The sequence below is a fragment of the Euleptes europaea genome, chromosome 21, assembly GCF_029931775.1.
Source record: "Euleptes europaea isolate rEulEur1 chromosome 21, rEulEur1.hap1, whole genome shotgun sequence".
In the NCBI taxonomy this organism is placed as follows: Eukaryota; Metazoa; Chordata; class Lepidosauria; order Squamata; family Sphaerodactylidae; genus Euleptes; species Euleptes europaea.
The window spans coordinates 8,021,797-8,045,015 of NC_079332.1; the positions used below are offsets into that span (position 1 = coordinate 8,021,797).

The window sequence follows — 23,219 nt, forward strand, 5'->3', positions numbered from 1 at the left end:
TTACATATGTACAAAAAGCCAAAAAAGGGATGAAATTGCATCAATATACATTGCCTGGACAAAAACAATTTCATACAAAATCTCTATTAAAACAAAGATCGCACTCATTTGCTTTCCTATACAAAAATTTTCTTAATAGTTTCAAGAGCTCTGAACTTCCTCGCCACAATAGCGAATTGAGACATTCTGAAGGTGACACGCAAATCAGAGTCGGATAGTAAAAAAAGAAAAGAAAACAATTTATCAATTTCAGAACAAAATTTTACTACCTTCAAAATTCCATCCAAGAATTTGGCTCCGGGCTCACTATACAACGGACAGGACAGCACATAATGAAAAATGTCCTCCAGTGATACAGATCCACAGATACATGTGCGATATTCCTTTGGGATTTTATTATACCGCCCTGTCAGAAAGACTGAAGGCGTGGTCTGAAATCTTATGGAGGTGAAAGCCACCCTACGGTTCTGAGATATGAGGTTAACCAAAGGAAGATCTAAGATGGTCTTTCTTACAGTTATGGAACCAGGGGGGAAATTTAGACTCTCAGATGAGAAAAATGATAGTATTGCTCTGACTTCTTAGAATATATTACACCACATCTTTCATTAAAGATGTTTATCCCATTGCTCTCATTTCAATTTTTTAATCTCGTCGTTTCTGCGTTTTAATTGTTATAAGCAACCGGGGCGGGGGTGCGTGTTAAACTGAGAGCGTGAAATGCAACCACTCCGAGTAAATAAATCTAGCTGTTGGGGCTCTTAGCCATTGATGGAAGTATTATCCATGAATGGTTGCGCTCTGCGCTGTAGCTATCTGATGGCAAGGATAACTCCCCCTGCCCCAATAGCTTCAAAACAGAAATGGCTGGGGGTGGGGGGTGGGGAGAGAAATTGTAGGGAAACCATCGCCAAGTCAAACAAACGGCCAAGTTAACATTCAGACATCTTTGCAATCACACCATAAATGGTCCAGAAATACAAGATTTCCATCCACATAATTTTTATTTTGTGTGCTACAATTGTCATGTCTGTTTACTTTAGCAAGAAATCCAATTATTCCTTCGTGAGCATCGTCCAGTTTTGATCCCAAACACATTCATGAGTTGAGATTTCCTGCACCCTTGAATTACTGTGAACATTTTAATATTAACATAATTCTAATAGTAACTCTTTGTGTGTATTTACCAAGCTAAATGATGTTTACGGTTCCAAATAACTCTGGTTTGCTGCGTAAGGATTTCCAACGTTCTATTAACAACCTGTTATTATTTATATGTAAATCGCCACACGATCACTCTGTTTATCCTGTCTCCCTTCCTTCCCCAGAGCGGCAGTGATTCTGATTGGGACTAGAACTTTTTTTGACTCGCATTTCATTCGTGCCATTTGGACGCCAGGAGCGTGTAATTAGAACTGCGCAAATATTGCATGTACACAAAAGCTGTCGCAGATAGCAGTTTAGGAATCTTTCGACTAATACGCCTCGACGCGAGTGTGCACACCTGTCTTGGTGTTTGCCAGCCACAAATATTTTAACAGATGACAGGGAAAGATAAGCGCCCAATGCCAACATCCAATTTTAAGGGAAACGTGTCTAAAATTGTGCAATTTTAAATCACTGCTGTGGTTATTTATTATTATTCCTTGTGGCGCAGAGTGGTAAGCTGCAGTACTGCAGTCCAAGCTCTGCTCACGACCTGAGTTCGATCCTGACGGAAGTCGGTTTCAGGTAGCCGGCTCAAGGTGGACTCAGCCTTCCATCCTTCCGAGGTTGGTAAAATGAGTACCCAGCTTGCTGGGGGTAAAGGGAAGATGACTGGGGAAGGCACTGGCAAACCACCCCACAAACAAAAGTCTGCCTTGGAAATGTCGGGATGTGACGTCAAGCCATGGGTCAGGAATGGCCCGGTGCTTGCACAGGGGACCTTTACCTTTTAAGCAGTAATAGTAGCAGCCTTCATATAAGAAGCATGTTCTCAAGGCACCTTACAAAGACACAAGATGTGCCAATATAATGCATGTATCATGCACATGCCAAGTTTCCATGGAGGATTTTTCATTCCTTTATTTCAGACCTTTTTCATTCAGGAAGGTTGCAACCATCTGCACTTGCGGAGCCTGCAAATGTACCCTCCTTTCCCTCCAAGGAGCCTGGGGGGTGCCCACGGTTCTCCCATCCTGCGTTTCAGCCTCATGACAAGCCTGTGAGCTGGAATGTCGGGGTGACTGAAACAGTCCTGCAGCAAGCAGAGCAAAGTGGTCCCCGCAGGGCTGGCGGCCTGCTTCGGACAGCCTAATTCCCGCCCCCGGCTAGCACTTCCCACCGCCCCAACAGGGCGGTGGGAGAAAAGAGGGAGGAACTGGGAAGGGTGATCGCCAGTGACACTCTAGCATTCAGTCCAAACCATAGTGTTTGGGCATAATGGTAGAGCATCACCAGCAATGTGGTGACGTTTGCAGGACCAGCAATGACCTTATTGAAAGGGTATCCAGATCCCTCTTCACCACTGTGGGGACGTTTTGGGAGCAGAGCCGGAGGAGGGTGGGGTTTGGGGAGGGACTTCAATGCCCTAGAGTCCAGTTGTCAAAGTGGCCATTTTTCTCCAGGGGAACTGACCTCTATCGGCTGGAGATCAGTAGTAATAGCGGGAGATCTTCAGCTAGTGCCTGGAGGTTGACAACCCTATCTGGGGTGGTAAATTCCTGGAGCTCTGGGGGTAGATCCTGGTGTCTAAAAGAGCCAGTGTGGTGTAGTGGTTAAGAGCGGTGGTTTGGAGTGGTGGAGGCTGATCTGGCGAACCGGGTTTGATTCCCACTCCTTCACATGAGCGACGGAGGCGAATCTGGTGCACTGGATTTGTTTCCCCATTCCTACACATGAAGCCAGCTGGGTGACCTTGGGCTAGTCACCGCTCTCTTAGAGCTCTCTCATCCCAACCTACCTCACAGGGTGACTGTTGTGAGGAGGGGAAGGGAAGGTGATTGTAAGCCGGTTTGAGAATCTCTTAAGTGGTAGAGAAAGTCGGCATATAAAAACCAACTCCTCCTCCTCCTCTTCTTCCTCCTCCTCCTCTTCTTCTTCCTCTTCCTCCTCCTCCCCTTCTTCTTCTTGTTCCTCCTCCTCTTCTTCTTCCTCCTCCACTTCTTCTTCTTCTTGCCAGCCCTACTTGCTTGGGAACACCAGTAGAGAGTAGATGAGTCCTTTGGTTCTTGGGGTTACCGATTCTTTATGGGCAGGCAGAGCTCTGAGGGAGTTTGCATTCACTGCTGGGCATGCTGGTCTGACTTCAAAATTGCCGGATGTTTGGAGAGGCTTTTAGTGCTGGCAAAGGCAGCTCCACATTTGGCTGTCTTCGATGCTGCCTCGGTTGTTAATGAACTGCAATTTTAATGGATGGCAATGTTGGAAAAATACACAGGCCCTAGAGATGTCATTTGGCTCTCAAGATTAATTACCCCGATTAGGAGTAAGCCAACCTGTGTTTTTTCCTCCTTCTCTCTGTCTCTCTCCCTCTCTCCTCAACCTCCTCATCAGAGTTTGACCAGAGGAATCATAGAAGCATAGAGCTGGAAGGGACCACCAGGGTCATCTAGTCCAACCCCCTGCACAATGCAGGAATCTCACAACTACCTCCCCCCACACATACCCAGTGACCCCTACTCCATGCCCAGAAGATGGCCAAGGTGCCCTCCCTCCCATGAACTGCTTAAGGTCATAGAATCAGCATCGCTGACAGATGGCCATCTAGCCTCTGCTTAAAAATCTCCAGGGAAGGAGAGTTTAGCACCTCCCGAGGAAGCCCTCCGAGGAGTTGGTGCATAATTTTTATTTTTAAGATTATGTTTTCTGTGCGCATACCCTCCCCTTCTCTCGCAGACAACAGCTCAGAGCTGATTTACAGTCATAAAACAAATGCAATAGGGCCAATGTGGAGTGCTCTTCCCTCCCCTTCCGCCTTCCATGTGGTAGTTCTTATTCTTGACTTGTGAGTGTACCATCGTGTGTTCATTACTTCTCTTGTTTGTTTTAATGATTATTTATGATTACTCCACACCACAGCAATTTCCACTGGTTTATTTTACTCGTTGGCGCATGACATGCAGCTGAAATCCGCCTCCTGAGCATTTGCTCATTGGCGGGACTTGCAGTTTCTTCCCTTGGCAACTCTGTCCCGTCATGCCTCTCCATAGCCCAAGTGCTTTGGCCTCTGTGTCATTTCTCCCTGGATCACCAGATTTCCACCCTGATTCTGCACTGATTTACTAGTTAGAATCATAGAATCATAGAGTTGGAAGTGACCACCAGGGTCATCTAGTCCAACCCCCTGCACAATGGGGGTTGTTCACAACGACCTCCCCCACACACCCCCAGTGACCCCCCCACTCCATGCCCAGAAGATGGCCAAGATGCCCTCCCTCACATGAACTGCCCAAGGTCATAGAATCAGCATTGCTGACAGATGGCCATCTGGCCTCTGCTTAAAAACCTCCAGGGAAGGAGCACTTACCACCTCTCAAGGAAGTCTATATCTTTATAACCTAGTTTGTATCTTTATAACCTAGATTTATGAAATGCAAATTTTGTCAAATGTCTGGACTTGTAAAATGCGGAATGGTTTTTTTTGGGGGGAATGGCCACAATGTTCATCTCTCCCTCTTGCCCAACGCTAGAACTCAGGGTGAGTCAGTTATCCCAATGACCAGTAGATGCAGAATGGACAGACTATTCTTCATAGAGCACTCAAAGAATGTAAGGAATTTGCAGCCACAGAGTGTGGCGAGAACCTCTGGCTTAGGGCACGGTCCTAGGCATGTCTACTTGGAAGTGAATCGGTTGAGTTCAGAAGAGCTTCTTGTGGATTTGCAGCTTTAGATAGCTTTGAGAGGAAATTAGACAACTTCATGGAAGGCTAGTCCCCCAACAGCTATCAACTGTAATATCTCAATGGGACTTCCATGTTCGGAGGCAGTGTCCCTCTGAATAACAGTTCTTAAAAGGTATCGGTAGCCCCCTGTGCAAGCACCGGGTTATTCCTGACCCATGGGGTGACGTCACATCCCCACGTTTACTAGGCAGACTTTGTTTACGGGGTGGTTTGCCAGTGCCTTCCCCAGTCATCTTCCCTTTACCCCCAGCCAGCTGGGTACTCATTTTACCAACCTCGGAAAGACAAAAGGCTGAGTCAACCTTGAGCCGGCTACCTGAAACTGACTCCCATCGGGATCGAACTCATGTCGTGAGCAGAGCTTGGACTGCAGTACTGCAGCTTACCACTCTGCGCCACAGGAGTGAATAAAAGGGCAGTAGCTTTCACACCCCATTTCAGGGCTACCTAGAAACGGTTGTGGGGAAGAAGGCTCAGGACAAAATGGATATCTGCTCTGATCCAGAAGGGATTCTGGCATTCCTGGTGATTCTTCCCTAGCTCTGCTGAGGAACCAACTGTTTTTTGAAATCAAACCTTGGCAGCCCTAACTTGAATTGTGAACGATGTCACCGATTGCCGTGGAAGCAAGCGTATTTTTTTCTTCTGCTTCTTTCCCTGCCCACCGTCTCCCCGAAGCGTTGACAAACTGCCCGATGTGTTAGCCCGGCAGGATCCTTCTCCTAACTCAAAATTAAATGTCATACACTGGATCTGTTTATCTCTCCACATCCTTCCCTCGCAGATGTTTGTCCTTTGGCTTGTTCCTTTTTTCTAATTAATTTTTGATTGCGGCCAGAAGCACCTTCTGTCTCGTCCGTTTTCCCTCGTCTCCATAGGTTCATTTTGATCCCAGCTACCCACAGTGAGAGTCCCCCCCCCCCAAAAAAAATTAAACTTTATTATCTTCAGGTTGAAAGTGACCTCTCTTTGATCACAGGCTGGAGGGAACAGTATTCCTTATCTATAAAGAGGAGATAATAATACTATAAAGCAGTGTGCATTTTGTAGTAGTAGTAGTAGTAGTAGTAGTAGTAGTAGTAGTGATATGGAGGGACCTTGGCTCAGTGATAGAACCTCTGCTTGGCATGCAGAAGGTCCCAGGTTCAATCCCCGGCATCTTTCTGAAATTGTGGTGCCCAGAGACCCCAACTGAACAATTGTGGTTGTTCAGATGGGGGTCTCTGCATTCCTATGGCAACCCTACAGACTCATGCAACTAAGTGGGCTGTTCCCCAGCAACCAAGGGTTCCCGCCGCTGCTCCCCTATTCCTGGCATGTTCAGTTATTTGCCCAGGAGCTAGAATACAAATGGAGAACGCTGCCTTCACTCAATCGCCCGTGGATGGCTTCTTCTTTGTTGTTGTTGACAATGTAGCATTGCAATTAAATAACCTAATTAGGTTTTCCTGAAAGCAAAATGCAGGCATCTGCTCGCAGGGCGACTCTGCCACTCTTTTCCCCCTGTAACAAAGTCAATTGTTATTGCGAGTTAATTTTAGTCGAAAATACAACCTGACCAGATAATTTAATGTGCGGCGTCAAATGGCAAAAAAGCAGGAGGGAGTTGCTGTTGCAGATATGCATGGTAGCTTGTGGCTGAATGAAAGGGAAATTAAATAAGTGGTTGGAAAGCCCATTTGGTGTAGGTATGTCATCTGAAATCTGTCAAATGACAGCAGAGGAATTGAGTAGGGCCCTCCTGAATCTGTTCTAAGTATTCCACGGTCATAAATGTAGGGCCCCGAGCCTGCCTACCTGCACTGAAAAACTCTGTTGGTTTTTATAGCATCCCAATGGTTACACATCCCTCCAGAGTATTCTGGAAATTGTAGTTTGCTGGAGTAATGAAACTAGAACCCACAATGCTAGAACTTGGGGGAACCCAATGAAATTGATTCCACAACCACAGTGCTGGATCAGACCATGCTGGATCAGAACAAGGACCATCAAGTCCAGCAGAAGCCCACAAGCAAGATGACTCCAGCAGCATTATCCTGCCTGTGTTCCACAACACCCAATATCATAGGCATGCTCCTCTGATCCTGGAGAGAAGGCCAGCAGGAGGGATGGATGGAAGGAAAGAAGGAAGGAAGAACAGTCCTGCTGGGTTAGACCGAGGTCCATCAAGTCCAGCAGTCTGTTCACACAGTGGCCAACCAGGTGCCTCTAGGAAGCCCACAAGCAAGACGACTGCAGCAGCATTGACCTGCCTGCGTACCACAGCACCTAATATATTCGGCATGCTCCTCTGATCCTGGAGAGAATAGGTACACATCATGACTAGTATCCATTTTTACGAGTAGCCATGGATAGCCCTCTCCTCCATGAACATGTCCACTCCCCTCTTCAAGCCTTCCAAGTTGGCAGCCATCACCACATCCTGGGGCAGGGAGTTCCACAATTTAACGTGCTCATGAAGGACTCCTGTTTGGCCACCGTGATAAACATCAAAGCTGCCCTTGTATTCTCTTGTGCTCCTAAAGCTGTGGGAACTGTGTGTGCGGCACTATGTACAAGATTGGGGAATGAAATCGGAAACTATGGAGGATTCCTGTTGAGTCGGCTCTGTTTCCAAACCGCGGAAGGCTATTCGTAACTCCCCAAATCCGAGGATAAGCATGAGGGGGATTTTGGAAGCATCCCAATCGGACATGCAGGTGCAAGCAGAAGTGGAGGTTGTTCCGAGACAAGCAGAGTTAAACAAAGTATGCCCTTTGGAGGGGAGTTGTGAAATATGTAGGCTCTGGTCCTTCGGTTCATTTAAACAGAGTTTGTTTGCGTGAATGTATGGGATTATTTTGGTTTTAATAATGAAGGGGGAAATCATTATGAACGAGCAATGGAGAAGCATTTCTAAGTATCTCTGGATTAGTGCTCCTTGATTACCGAGCCTATCTTAGTGCTAGTGACATATTTAGCTTTTTATGAAGGGAAGGGGTTTACCTCACTGCATCCTTTTTGATTACCTGTATGCAAGTTCACGCAGACACGATCTGAGTTTCTCCAAGCAGGGAAAGTCTGGTCGGAGCTCCTTCATTATTTACATGCTTACGCTTTTCAGCGACTTACAGCAATGTCACAATAACCTCCATGAATTCTTGATTGAGGGGATGAAAAATTTACCATATGCACTGAATTACTATTCAGCCCCGCTTCAAAACAGCCCCTGTGGAGTTGCAGGGAGGATGGGCGGGAGGGACCTTTAAAGCCACAGTGCAGTCATCTTACTTAATTGAGTGCGTGCAGTTCACACAATAGGGAAAACTGGTTCATCTGGACAACCGAACACTTGGACACATGCAGTGGCCTTATACTGAGCCAGGCCCTTGAGCAATTGCCCTAGGAGGAGCGGTTCAAATGCTTAGGGCTGTTTAGCTTGGAAAGAAGGTGGTTAAGGGGAGACATGACAGAGGTCTAGAAAATTCTGCATGGTATTGAGAGAGTGGGCAGGGAGAAGCTTTTCTCCCTCTCTCATAATACTAGAAGGCGGGGTCATCTGCTGAAGCTGGAGGGTGAGAGATTCAAAACAGATAAAAGGAAGTATTTATTCACGCAGCGCATAGTTAAATTGTGGAACTCACTGCCCCAGGATGTGGTGATGGCTGCCAGCTTGGAAGGCTTTAAGAGGGGAGTGGACATGTTCATAGAGGAGACAAGGCTTCTGGTCAAAATGGCTACTAGTCATGATGCATACCTATTCTCTCCAGGATCAGAGGAGCATGCCTGTTATATTAGGTGCTTATGTTCTTATGTTCATTGGTCTATTGAGGTTATCAACTTCAAGAGGATGGCTAGAGTTGTTGGGGCAACTTTGTCTGTCATAAAAAATAAAGGGAATTTTGGAGGTCCCTCCTTAGCCAAGGGAAGAAGTAGTGTACCCTTAGCAATATGTAAGTCAGTAACAAACACTGGGTCTACTGCGATGGATTGTGCCAGTAAAATCTGACCTCAGAAAATTTTACAAGCATCCCTCAAGTAGCATTCATCAACCTGTTTTACTTGTTCAAGTATCTTTCAGCCTACGTAGTGGACATATTCATGGAGGAGAGGGCTATTCATGGCTACTTGTAAATATGGATACTAGTCATGACACATACCTATTCTCTCCAGGATCAGACAAGCATGCCTGTTATTTAGGTGCTTCGGAACACAGGCAGGACAATGCTGCTGCAGTTGTCTTGTTTGGGGGCTTCCTAGAGGCACCTGGTTGGCCACTATGTGAACCGACTGCTGGACCTGATGGGCCTTGATCTGATGGGCCTTGATCTGGCTCTACTTATGTTCTTATGTTTAAGTGTGTTCTGTAGATTCCTTTCCTTCTTTGCTCCTATGACCCATAGGTCCTGAGTAGTTATTTCTTAGAGGAAAATATGTTGGTGGGATATTTGGCCACAGCCAATGTTACATTTGGCTCTCTATCTATCAGCAAAAAGGGGACTATTTTGTCTCTTGTTATGGGGGCAGGAATCCATTTATCTCGGTGGTGTTTGAAGAGGGGGCATTCCATCATCTTATGAGATAATGTGTCAATTTTCTTTGAATTGCATGAGCAAAGTCTGTCCAGGTAGCGTTGTTCTGCTACTGACCAGATGCCCATCGGTGGACTGTGCCGCACAACATTCCCACCAAAAGCCTAACCATGCACGTGGGTCCTTTGCTCATGTCTCCAATGACTGCTTTGGCACACGCCCGCTACCTTTGCTTATTTTCAGCCGGGTGTCTGCTTTACCCTCTGGGGAGACCTTGCGTCTCAGCAGGAATGAGCTAAACGCCTTCCAGCCATGGATGGAAATGAGATTCAGATTAAAATCTGAGCTGCACTTTACCTGTCCCCAAGTCGTGTCATTTTGCCATTTTAGAGCGGCATTAGGGGGAAAGAGGCATTAACAGCCTCTCTTTTCCCTTGTCGATCCCCCCCCCCACTGACTCACTTCACAGGGAGGAATCCAATTACCTGTAGCTGACTTGGTAGGATATAGGGATGCCGAAGTAAATCAGCGGAAATGGGCCTCCAGAACACTGCAGGGATAACAAACAGTCTAGAATCGGTGAAATCAAATCATAGGTGACAACCTCATTTTATTAGACTGCAGAATAATGATGAGGATTATTCAGAAGAACACAAGTATGTGTGTGTGTGGAGGGGATTGAATGCTCATGCGCAGGTTCTCGGCAAGAGCTAAAGTGAAAATAGTCTGTGAAGCCGCAGCTAAGGATCCCGTTCAGATTCTTTCACAGACTCTCACGTGAACACGTGAAGCTGCTTTCTACTGAATCAGACCTTTGTCTGTCAAAGTCAGTATTGTCTACTCAGACCGGCAGCAGCTCTCTAGGGTCTCAGGCAGAGGTCTTTCACATCACCGAATCACCTAGTCCCTTTAACTGGAAATGCCAGGGATTGAACCTGGGACTTTGTGCATGCCAAGCAGATGCTCTACCAATGAGCCACGGCCCCTCCCCTTTAAAAGACTGGACACTTCTACTGAAAGTTAGGTCTACTATCAATGAACGCCTGAAACTGCCTTATACTGATTCAGACCCTTGGTCCATCGAAGTCAGTATTGTCTACTCAGACAGGCAGAGGCTCTCCAGGGTCTCAGGCAGAGGTCTTTCCCATCACCTACTTGCCTAGTCCCTTTAACTGGAGATGCCAAGGATGGAACCTGGGACCTTCTGCATGCCAAGCTGATGCTCTACAAACTGAGCCACAGCCCCTCCCCTCGCATTGAGTCTTGGTGAAGCATGCTCTGGCTTTGTCTAGACAAGGCGAGCTCTAACCTGTTTCACCAGTAGATTAATCATCCTAGAGGATGGAGAACAGTTGATGATGAATCCAGATGATCCATCTGGAAGTTGACTATGGTGGGTGCCTGCCCATGTTTTTAGGTATAACGGTGGCAATGATTAATTTGGGATGTGTCCTAATGTTGTATGCATTGAAATCATGGCTCTTAGTCTAGATGGCAATCCCAAGAGGTCAACACCTCTGTGATGTAAATCGACCACGCGCTGTGATGAAATCTCCTGAACAACCATCAGGGTGAATACAGAGCGTTCTCCTTTGTCCCCCGGTAATATGCCAAGGAAATCTGAAATCATGGCTCAGAGAGGTCAGCTTCTTTTTGCCCCCTGACAAGAGGGAAAAAATGAATATTTCTTGAAGAGTTCCCTTGACCCAAAGACACTTTTTACAATGCACTTTCCCCCAAAACAGAAAGCATTTCCAGTATTTTCTTGCTTTTCATGGTATGGCGAAGCTTGCTTTAAAGCAGTCTTTTGGGACAAAGGGACCTTCTTGAGCAAAAGGAGAGACCCAAATAGCGAAGAAAAACGTACAGTTCTTGAAGAAAAACCGGACTGTAGGTGTGTCTCCATTGAGATGACCTTGGAAGCCAGATAGTGTCCTCTCTTAGGGATGAGATATCCCGAGCTACCATCATATTTCCCCCTCCAGATGTTGGCCTTAAACTTGAAACTGTGAACCCAGTGTCTATTGGTTGCTTTCAAATCCATTTCTCTTTTGGGTCAGAGTCTTTTGCTGTGAGTTTTCACTTTCAATTCAAGTGGGCTCTCAGCATGTCCTGGTATGTTTAGCCTGAAGAGGAGAAGATTGAGAGGGGACATGATAACCATCTTCAAGGACTTGAAAGGCTGTCATAGAGAGGAGGGTACCGAGTTGTTTTCTGTTTCCCCAGGAGGTCGGACCAGAAACAACGGGTTGAAATTAAACCAAAACAGTTTCTGTCTTGACATTAGGAAGAATTTTCTAACAGTTAGAGCAGTTCCTCAGTGGAACAGGCTTCCTCGGGAGGTGATGAGCTCTCCTTCCCTGGAGGTTTTTAAGAAGAGGTTAGATGGCCATCTGTCAGCAATGCTGATTCTGTGACCTTAGGTAGATGATGAGAGGGAGGGCATCTTGGCCATCTTCTAGTCACTGGGGGTGTGGGGGGGGGACGTAGTTGTGAATGTCCTGCATTATGCAGGGGGTTGGACTAGATGACCCTGGTGGTCCCTTCCAACTCTATAATTCTATGATTCTATGATATCATGATGCTCATTTTTAAAGATAGTGGCCAAAGGCCTTTTACGGTGTCTAAGAGCAACTAGATCCCAGGCAGGATTCCCGTGCCTTTTAACAGCTGGGGGAAGAAGGAATTTTGATCGGTGCAGCTTTTCCTATAGAAAGATTTTGGATGTCAGTTGTAGGGCACAGGCCTCACCTGGATGGCCCTGGCTAGCCCAATCTCATTAGATCTTGGAAGCCAAGCAGGATCAGCCCTGGCTAGTACTTGTATGGGAGACCATCAAGGAAGTTTAAGGCTGATACACAGAGGCAGGGAATGGCAAATCCCGTCTGTTCATCTCTTGCCTTGCAAACTCTACAGGGTTGCTCTAAATTGGCTGTGATTTGAAAGAAGAAGAAGAGTTGGTTTTTATATGTCGATTTTCTCTACCTTTTTAATGAAGAATCAAACCAGCTTACAATCTCCTTCCCTTCCTCTCCCCTGTGAGGTAGGTGAGCCTGAGAGAGCTCTGAGAGAGCTGTGACTAGCCCAAGGTCACCTAGCTGGCTTGTGGAGGAGGGAGGAATCAAACCCGGTTCACCAAATTAGAGTCCACCGCTCTTAACCTCTACACCACGCTGGCTCTCCACCACCCAAAAGGGCACAAGAATTTCTGCAGGGGGGAGGGCAGGATCCTTAGCAAGGTTGAACAGGCTGTTGGAAACAGCCCTGAAGCAGTATGAAGAGCGTTTGTTATAGTTACTTTTTTTTGGAATCTCATAATACCTACAGCAATGTTATCATCGCAGTTCAATCAGCCTCACGGGTCGCCCCACCTTTTCGAGGCCAGCCAGTGAACTTTTTGTATTCATGCCTGGAATTAAGTTGTTTGCATTGCGAAGTCTGGGCTTTACGGGTATTCAAAAAGCAGCCCTTGTGCTGGAGATTCAAATCTTTTCAATATTTCCTTTAAACGCGGAGAACGATCCGAGGCGCCGGCTATTGTTGCGCAGACAGCGTGTGGCTCTTGGTCGGTACGCCTACATTCATGGCAACGCGCCGCCTGGTTTCGGTGTGTTGTTTTTATAATCCTAGACAAGTAATAAGCATCGGCTGTTACGGCTTGTCTTTCTAAGGATTAAAAGCTTTTCTAACAAAAAATAAAAAAAATCTGCATCCTTCTGGAAGATTATAATGAAATGCCAGTGATCTGTGGATAACAGCCAGTGGGGTCCTTTTGAAAATGGTAGAACACGCTGCAGAGATGCTTGGTTTGTTAAAGCGGAGGCAATCTCTTATACGCTCATTGAGAAGGGAGCTGCTTAGAGGGCAATTTTAAGATCCTGGCAGATGGGATTGCGAATGCGTTGATTCACCACAGTGCAAGAGATCTTTTAACATTTTTTTAAAAAAAGAAAAAAACAGGCTGATATATTAAGGGGAAGACAGCATGTCTGACATAAGCCTATTACTCAGGAGGATGGTAGGGTTGAGGGTTGCCCACACTGTGTTGATAAGAAGTGAGGGCATGGTGCAAATGGGTGTATCTTATGTCTTTCAGTTAATGTTATTACATTTATAGAAGAAGAGTTGGTTTTTATATGCCGACTTTCTCTACCACTTAAGGGAGACTCAAACCTGCTTACAATCACCTTCCCTTCCCATCCCCACAACAGACACTCTGTGAGGTGGGAGGGGCTGAGTGTGTGTGACTTTTTTGGCATTTGCTGTTGATCAGAACACTGTGACACTGGTGTCGAACGTATTTGCCCGTATCCCTTTGGTTGCATTAGTCCGCACAATGGCAACCCCAGACTGTAATAGTCCCGGACAAAGGCAGCGTGCGGTACTAATATGTTAACATCTGTTCCGTACAACAGCCGCACAATGACCTTGGTGTATCATCATTAATTTTCTCTCCAAACAAACCAGCCAGAACTATTGCTAGTAGAAACAATTTGAGGAACATCAGCATATAGTCAAACTTATTATTCGCTGACATTGATAGAAGGGCCGTTGCTGTTCCAACAGAAATTCATCAAGGCGGCAAAGAAGGGACTGAACATGCAGAAACACTTGGGTACGCTGGAGATTTCTTCCCCTCCCCTCCACAAGGCAGAGCCAGCCATGCCTCCTTTAGGAGAAACCCTGAGTAGATGGATTTAATCTGGACACATCCAAGCATAGACAGAGAGATTTGTCTTCATTTCTACACATTATAATTTCAGAGCTCAAACACTTACATTGACAACAACAAAGGAAGCAGACAGCCCTTTTGCTAGAAATCTTGGTATGGTGTGCACGTCTAGTCCTGTATACTAAGGGGTTACATCACGTGTAGGAGAGACTGCTAAATGGCCAGAAGAACTTGTGGCCAATGGAGCATGGAGGCGGGTGGAGTAGGAGGGATGAGTCCACAATCAACTTGCTCTAAAGCTGAGGCACTACGGAGCATGACTGAAGCCATGTATCTCTCTGACACTGGTCTACGCCCTGCCCTTTGTTAGAAAGTGGGCAGGGCTTAAAGAAGCTGAGCTGTGCTGGTCTGTTAAGACGATAGATAAGGAGGTATGGAGGAGCACTGAGTTCTGGGTAGTGCATGGCTTCTAGCTTGGACAAATGTCACTTTTTACATGATGTATTCGTTCCATCATTCTGCTGTGTCCTGCTCTTCATCCATGTTGAGATGCAGTGTGATTACTGGACTTTAAGGGGAAGGACATAAAGATGCCCGTTTTGCTATTTATGCTTTACGGGTTTTGATAGGTTGCACTCCAAACTTCTAATAAGGGTTATACATTACATATCCAAATTATATCTAACGCAACTCCTTCAAAAAGGGGTGAGCCAGTTTGAATATCCGGTTCTGTTCCACAGTCAGATCAGAATGGAGTATTCCTGGGAGAATGCCTGTTGGGGAAAAATTAGGAATATTCCCTAGGGGATTTCAAATCTTGGGTGGTTTGAGCTGACCATTCTGGAGGTCTGGATTGCTTGGGTCTGAATCCAACAGACTCTTCTTCTTGAGTCTCCAGCACACTTTGACTCCAACTTTTGAAATGAGGGAACTTCTGAAACTGCCTCCCTGGGATCACGTCTGAGTTGCTACTTAGAGATGTGGCAAAAATTGACAGCTTGTTTGCATTAGATCTCTGATCCTGAATCCAAATGAGACCCCGTCACTTCTCTAAGCTACTCCTTATTGGTATTTTGGAAGCAAGTACTATTAAGTTCACTGAACTGTTTATCGTTTAACCGACTGATCGTTGCAAAGGGAACAGAGCAGATGTAAGCATCAGTAATCAAAAGGATTCAGAGTATGCAAATACCAAATAGAAAATTCTGTAGAATAGCAGATGAAATTTGTAGTAAGAATTTGTAGTAAGAATATTTTAGGATGCAATAAGTGTAAAGTATGTTTAGTATAAGATTTTCACTCATATAGTATATAAAAATATTTTAGAACAGCAGCTGGAACGTGTAGAAAGGATATATAATGATGTACCAAGACTAGGGCATGTTTAGCGTATTTGAAGAAAATAAGAGGTCCCTAGACTATTTTTTGAATGAACTACTGAGTGTCTTTACATGTTATTTAAAAGAGCTTTAGGATGATCTAGGCCAAATAATAAGGTCTGATTTTGACAATTTCATAATCTGTTTGTTAATATTATTTTTGGTTAAGGCTCGGAGGAGACTATTTTGTACTAAATGACCCCCTTTCCCACTTCCCTTTCCTCTTCTGTACCCTAAAAACTTTTTAAATAAAAATATTTTTTTAAAAAGGATTCAGAGGACGTTCCATGGTTGCTTCCACAAAAATGAAAATAAGAGCAAACCGTGACTTCACCTGAATCCCTTTCCAGTTTACCTTCGTAAACCCCCTTCTCAGTTTCAGCGCACCAACTGCAAATTTAGCAGCTCTGTAAAGTAACAGGCAGTGCAATCCTATGGACTTCCTCTGCTGCAGAGGCCAGCCACCAGTGTAACGGGTACTGCTAGTGTGCTCCCTGAAGGCTTTGGTTAGTGAGTAGCTGTGGGAAGATGCATCTTCCACCAGCTGTGGTAAGATACCCCTTCTTCCAGCCACTGGAAGACACCTCTTCTCATTCATGCAGACAGAGGAGGAGGACGCCCTTTTCCAACAGAGCACAATTTCCCCTTTCCCTGCCAAACCAATGGAAACAGTAAGGCTTTGTGGGGGGGAAAGTGAAGAGTTGTTGAGAAACTTAAGAATTCCATAAAATTAGGTATAAAGCTTTATGGAACATTGTGTACCATTATGGTTGCTACTTTGGGTTTTATTTTCCCCCCTCAGGCCAAGCTCCGTGCCACTCACTCATTTATTTATATGTCCTGCGCGGTGCCAAAAATCCTCTTGGAATTAAATATTTAGCAATAGTCCTGGTGGTGCCAGTCAGAGAGGAGAAAGGTCCATCGTCAGCTGCATTCTCTCTCTCTCTCTCTCTCAGTCCTTCTTACTCTTGGAACCCTCCTCCTGTCGTTGGGGCATTTAGTTGCAAGCTCATTTCTTTGCAAGCTCATTTCTTCACACTGGCATCTCAGAGAAATCTCTTTCCTCTGCTTCCCCCCCCCCCCCGTTATTTCCCTTCTATATTCTCATCTCTTGACTTTGTGAGCCAAAGGGCAGGGCCCGTGTCTTTGATTTTATTCTGTGCATAATTCTTCTTTCCTGGAGATGTTCTGGAACAGAATCAGTGACTGAGCAGTAGTAGCATAGGCACCACCGGGATACCAAAGGCCAACCTGGGCAAAAGTTTTCCTAGCAAGGTTGACATCCAGGTGAGGTGAAGGTTGGAGAAATCAGGACAGGAGGAGGATGGGAAGCCCCAGGATATTTCTAACATTAAAAACAAGAACATAAGAACATAAGAAAAGCCCTGCTGGATCAGACCAAGGTCCAGCAAGTCCAGCAGTCTGTTCACACAGTGGCCAACCAGGTGCCTCTAGGAAGCCCCCAAACAAGACCACTGCAGCAGCACCATCCCGCCTGTGTTCCACAGCACCTGATATCATAGGCCTGCTCCTCTGATCCTGGAGATAATAGGTATGCAGCATGACTAGTATCCGTTTTAACTAGTAGCCACAAATACCCCTCTCTTCCATGAACATGTCCAACTCCCCTCTTCAAGCCTTCCAAGTTGGCAGCCATCACCACATCCTGGGGCAGGGAGTTCCACAATTTAACTATGCGTTGTGTGAAGAAATACTTCCTTTTATCTGTTTTGAATCTCTCACCCTCCAGCTTTCCCCCAAGGTCCCAGAGACCAGGGCTTCCCCAGAACTCTGAGCCCCAGTTCCTTGTTAACGGAGCCAGTGTGCCGAGTTCGGCTGACGTCGTGACCTCGCCTTTTTAGGAGTGTGCTGATGTGTGGCGGCTTCTCTCTGCCACACCGAAATGGTAGTGATGCAATTTTCGGGGCTAATGATTCGGCTGACCTAACATCTTCTCCCAGCAGCTTTCTATTACTGTTGCTTAGCGGGGATGTTGGGAGACTCAAGGGACCGGTTTCATATAATGAACTCTCAGTGCAATTATGGACTTCTGCAGCAGGCACCTAGAAACCGACACTTTCTTTTCTTTGTGGGATCCTCCGTCGGTTTTGAATCTTAGCCTGGCACAGCATGAGCACTCCAAACAATTGGGGATGCCATTAACACACAGCCTGGTCACTTTTTGATGGGACTTGTTTAATGAATTTTATAGAGGTTGTCGCCCTAACCTGGATGGACCTGGCTAGCCCTATCTAGATCTCAGAATCTAAGTAGGGTCTGTCCTTGTTAGTATTTGGGTGGGAGACCCCCAAGGAATACCAGGGTTGCTACGCAGAGGAAGGTGATGGCAAACCACCTCTGTTAGTCTCTTGCCTTGAAAACCCCATAAGAGATGCCATAAGTCGGCTGTGACTTGACAGCACTTTACACACAGAGAGAGAGGCTTTCTTGGAAGGCATATTTGGAAACTTGGAAGGCATATTTGAAAACTTTGGGGAATGGCTCAGTGGTAGAGCATCTGCTTGGCATGCAGAAGGTCCCAGGTTCAATGACCCGGTGCTTGCACAGGAACCTTTACCTTTATACAAAGAATATGCCCTGAGACTCAGAACAGGAACAAAGCTATCACTGTTAAAATAAATATTGAAAACATGACAGACCTTTTTAGAAAATGGAAGCCATAATAATTCTAATTAAGGGCCTTCCGAAATAAAATCTTTAACTCCTGTTGCAGGGACTATAGTAAAGGACCACATGTAATTCCAGTGGCAAAGAGTGTTTTTAAATATGCCACGTACACCATTTATACAAGCAGTAACAGCACTGAAAACTGTACACAATTTATGGGGAAACAGAAAATGATGCAGAAAAATATACGTTTCCCAGGTTTGATTCAAGGAAGGAGAACGGAATTGAAACAGGGTTTTTGAGTAAAAACAACCAGGATGAGAAATGAAATATCCCCTCAGTCAAGATTGCTTTCAACCCTATAGAGCTTTTCTTTAAAAACTGAACTGAAAAAAAACCCCCATTTTTTGAAAAGTATTTTAAAGGAATTAATTAACTTTAAATAAACTCGCATATTGACTTTGAGATAGCTAATAATAATAACAGCAGCAGCAACAATAATAATTGCCAGATAGGGTTTGCTTGTAAAATTGTGAACTAACAGGAAAAGCCCTGTCAGCGTTTTCTTGCCTGTTCCTAAAGTGTTCCCAAATACCCTCCAAATTAAATGTGCACCCTTGGAGCACAGCTCCGCCGATTATTGCTGGCCCTCGTGGTTGGGGAAGTAAAGCTTTAGTTCCTTAATTTCCCAATTAAATAAAATGAGAGCTTGCAGCCCTGCTTTTAATCCTATTTTATGCGCGTTACTTCCTGCTTCATGGGTCCAATTCCCTTGGAAGGAGGAAGCAACACTAGAGACCTCTGGCTTTTCCGTGCTGCCTATTTATTTACCAAGACATGTATTCAACAGTGGGGAGCCAAGAGGCCCCCAGAGAACCCAAAGGGGCCTGATAGTGTCAGGTTTAGGACTGTGCTGCCCCACTCAGCCATAAAGCTCCCCAAATGACTGGGGTAAGCTTACCAACCTCCAGTTCTCCCAGACTTACAATTGATCTCCAGGCTACAGTAGGGTTGCCAACCTCCGAGTACTAGCTGGAGATCTCCTGCTATTACAACTGATCTCCAGCCGATAGAGATCAGTTCACCTGGAGGAAACGTCCGCTTTGGCAATTGGACTGTATGGCACTGAAGTCCCTCCCCTCCCCAAACCCTGCCCTCCTCAGGCTCCACCCCCAAAACCTCCTGCTGGTGGTTAAGAGGGACCTGGCAACTTTAAGCTACAGGGATCAGTTCCCCTAGGGAAAATGGTAGCTTCAAAGGGCAAACTCTGTGGCATAACGTCCCTGCCGGTTTCCCTTTCTCCTTAAATTCCGCCCTCCTCTTGAACCTCTATGAGTACCGACACCTTTTTAAATATATAAAAGCACTGTTAAAAAGGTAATAACCACCTCACCCCTGCATGGAATCCAGCTTCTGCCCAGCAATGAATACTTCTGTCCATTCGGTAAACAGTGTCTCTGTCCACCATCTAAACGTGGGCTCTAGACCAGTAGCCGCCAACAATAAAGATGCGTCAAAGAAACACCCTCAAAAGCCACCATGCATTTTCAGCTAGCTTGAGAAATGTCACCTTTCTGTCAAGGCTTGCCCGAAAACAGACATAACCCCCCCCAAAATAAATAAGTAAAGCTCACCTCTTCACTCGGCACCCACACAATAGCATTCCAGAGATGCCACTTTTAATAATTTCCATACGGGGCTAACAACAATCAAACTCTGAGCCTGTATTTTTTTAGAAACCGCTTTAAGCTCAGATGTTTGTTAAGAAGGCCGAGTGATTGACGGCTCGTCAGGCTCTGCCGTTCATCAATACGCAGACATGGACGTGGCTCAGGCGGCCCCGGCTACATGAATCAACGTTTTCACGTCCGGTCTTGGCTCGCTGATAGGCAGCCCTCTCTCACAGACGAGAAGCCATTATCCTTCTCCTGGAACGGGCGGAGGTGAAACCTGACCTCATTTGCACTCCTCTGTTGTTGGCTCAGAAACGCCAGAACCAATTCCAAGGCGAAGGCTTCATCAAAGGCAGAACAATTAATGGGGGTTCAATTGGCCGATGGGAACGTTGCTTCTCATAGGCAGGCTGACCAGAATCTGGCACGAAGGGGGTGGGAGTAACTATGGTTCTGTCATAATTGCACTTGGCACTATGATTGTGGTTTTTTTTTAAGGGCCATGTTCACTGCATCAAGCACCATGCATGTCCACCCCTGTGTCTAAGGTTTTATACGGGAGATTTACTAAGACTCCCTTTAACAAGAGGGTATGTCCATGCAGAACGGGCCAGCCAGATGCCCTACATCACATTATCTTAGATTGTTGTTTACATGAAGAACCCCATAAAAATTTATATTACCCTGTATCAGCAAATGGATGGCCCCTTATAGAACACCCACTTGCCAATTCTTGCTGAACGACATTACAACTGACATTACGGTGAAGGTGGCGGAGTTTTTGGCAGAAGTTGTTAAGGTTAAGATTCAAACTTAATTTTAATCTAGATATGTATTATCTGTTTATCTCTGACCTTGTAACCATCAATATTATGCCAATAAAGGTTATCTGATTCTGATGTCCACCCCTGTGGTCAAGGCACAGGAACCTAAGAAGGGCCCTGCTGGATCAGACCCACACTCTATCTAGACTAGCTGGATTCGAGTCCTGTAGCACCTTAGAGACCAATAAGATTTTGGTGGTATAAGCTTGCCAGAGCCAAGGGTCCCTTCATCAGATACCAGATACTTACGGTGGCATAACAGATGCTCTGGAAGACCCATAGCAGAGGTCAGCAACTTTGCAAAGCAAAAGGAGCCATTTCCCTCTGCTGCTTGTCCCTCAGCAACTGGCATTCAGAGATACACTGTCTTGGAACATGGAGGTCCCTTCCCAATGATTATGATCATTGATGGATCTGTCCTCCATGAATCTATCTCACCCCATTTAAGCTATCTAAGCTTGGCAGCCCTCGCTATATCTTCTGGCGGTGAGTTCAGTTTAAGTCACCTTTATTGGCATAACAGTAATAATAGTAACGGAGATACATAAAACTCCATACTCGCTCAAAGGAGTCTCACGTACAACAAAATAACCAAAATTTAACCATCAATTTAAAACTCTTCAGTTTTAAATGCTGTAATAATACGTTCTCCCAAATAACAAGTGAGAACCAGGACCTATCGCACCGCATGGCTAATACCAGTTGGTTCCACAAGTACAGTACAGACAGCTTTGACTGGCAGCGGTTCTTCTTGTACGCAGGCCAATATTTATCTAGATCCTTGTACTGGAGATCATTTTCTCTGAAAATGTCAGTGACTCCATATGGCCCTCTTTTCACTGAGCTATGGCCTTCCTAAGTCTGGACTGACTTGAGGAATCGGTTCCCGGTTTCACAATCCTCTTGGGCATCTCAGTGGAATGGAATTAATCCTTTGTAGTGCTTTGCCAAAACCCTCCCCCCCACAATGTGGGGCAGAGAGGTTCCACTAATCCCTGAATGTAATCCCCCATTTTAAGTGATTCCTTCCTCAGGCATCTGTTAGAATCATAGAATCACAGAATCATAGAGTTGGAAGGGACCACCAGGTTCATCTAGTCCAACCCCCTGCATAATACAGGACATTCACAACTACCTCCCCCACACACCCCCAGAGCCCAGAAGATGCCCAAGATGCCCTCCCTCTCATCATCTGCCTAAGGTCCCAGAATCAGCAATGCTGACAGATGGCCATCTAGCCTCTGCTTAAAAACCTCCAGGGAAGGAGAGCTTACCACCTCCCGAGGAAGCCTATTATTCATCATGGGCAAGAAAGAAAGATTGACTTGGAATTTACTAAACCAACGATGCAGCTATATAAGCCCCCGACTATTTGCATGTTGAGGAAGGCAGGAAGGAATGCCAGACTACGACTTTGATTTCTCCTGGCTACCTTGCCGGCTTTCTTAAATGAGAGAAAGAGAGCTTGTCAGCCGTGCAGTGAGAAAACTCAATGCATCGTGAAAGCCATAGGAAAGAAAGAACATAAGCAAGAGAAAAGGAGTCTGGGGAGTGGAAGAGTCGGCAAAGGGAAGCGGCAGATGGGTGCCGCGTGATCAAAGGGTGCCAGGAGGCGCGGGGCGGCAGCGTCCTTTTCATCTAGCTCCACCGGTTGGCTCGTCGGCTGCCACCAGAGCTGTGAAGCTTCTCGGAAATCAGCAGATGTTGCCGAAGAAGAAGAGAAGGGGAAGTTCATGTACGATGACAGCGGGTGGGAAAGAATAGCAATAATTTAAAAAGCATATACTCACAGGGAAGTTGGAGCTGCTGGGTGGGGAGGGGGGAGAGGAGGAAGGGATGCAACATCTCTGTTCATCTGTGCCAGTTTGCAAAAGTCTGCCCTGTTATCCCAATGATCTGTCACACTTTCTACCGAGAAAGAAAGCCCAGGAGGGGCTGGGCAGGTGTCATTCGCTGTGCTCCCGTTGAGTTCTTCCTGTTGTTTTATATCTCTGTCTTTCTAGATAGATATAGATACAGACAGAAACAATTTTTCACCCTGCCCTTTTTCTTTTGGTAATTCCCTTAAGTCATATCTTTTTTTCCTGCACACTGGGCAAGTCCCCTGAGCATGTAAAGATCCCTCCCTTGTCTATGGGTGGCCCAGTTGTGTAGCTTTTATCATCCACACAGGTGGTTGCTATTAGCTATGGTGATGAATTGGGTCAGCTGACCTCAGCTGAGCTGGGAGCTGTGATTATCTCTCCCCCACTGCAGTGGCGGCACTGTAGAGAGCCCGTAGCAGACCAGCAGCTTCTTCCTTGGCTGAGTTGTCCATGTTGAAGGAGACCGTGGCGTAGTGGTTCTAGTGCCGGACTAGTAGCTGGGAGCCCAGTGATCAAACCCCATTCTGTCAAGCAGGTCAGGCTCAAAATGCTAGAGCGAGAGAAGGAATACAGAGCTGGGGTTTTATTTGCTAGAATCACTGGCTTGAAACTTTAACTTGGCATAAAGCCCTAGACCGCGATGCGTGCATTAATTTTATTTCTGCCATATCTTATCCTGGATATGAATTTACTTTTGAATGTTTTCACTTTTTCATCAGGTGAGTTAAATGGTTGCATCAGTGGCATCCCTGTTGTCTTTGACCACGGGGGGCCCTCGA

General features: G+C 45.8%; 1 protein-coding gene across 10 annotated transcripts in view; it reads left to right on the forward strand.

Moving 5' to 3' along the window:
• Nucleotides 1-23,219, forward strand: part of RBFOX1 (RNA binding fox-1 homolog 1) — a 1,240,357-nt gene that overhangs the window by 284,047 nt on the left and 933,091 nt on the right. The window lies entirely within an intron of this gene.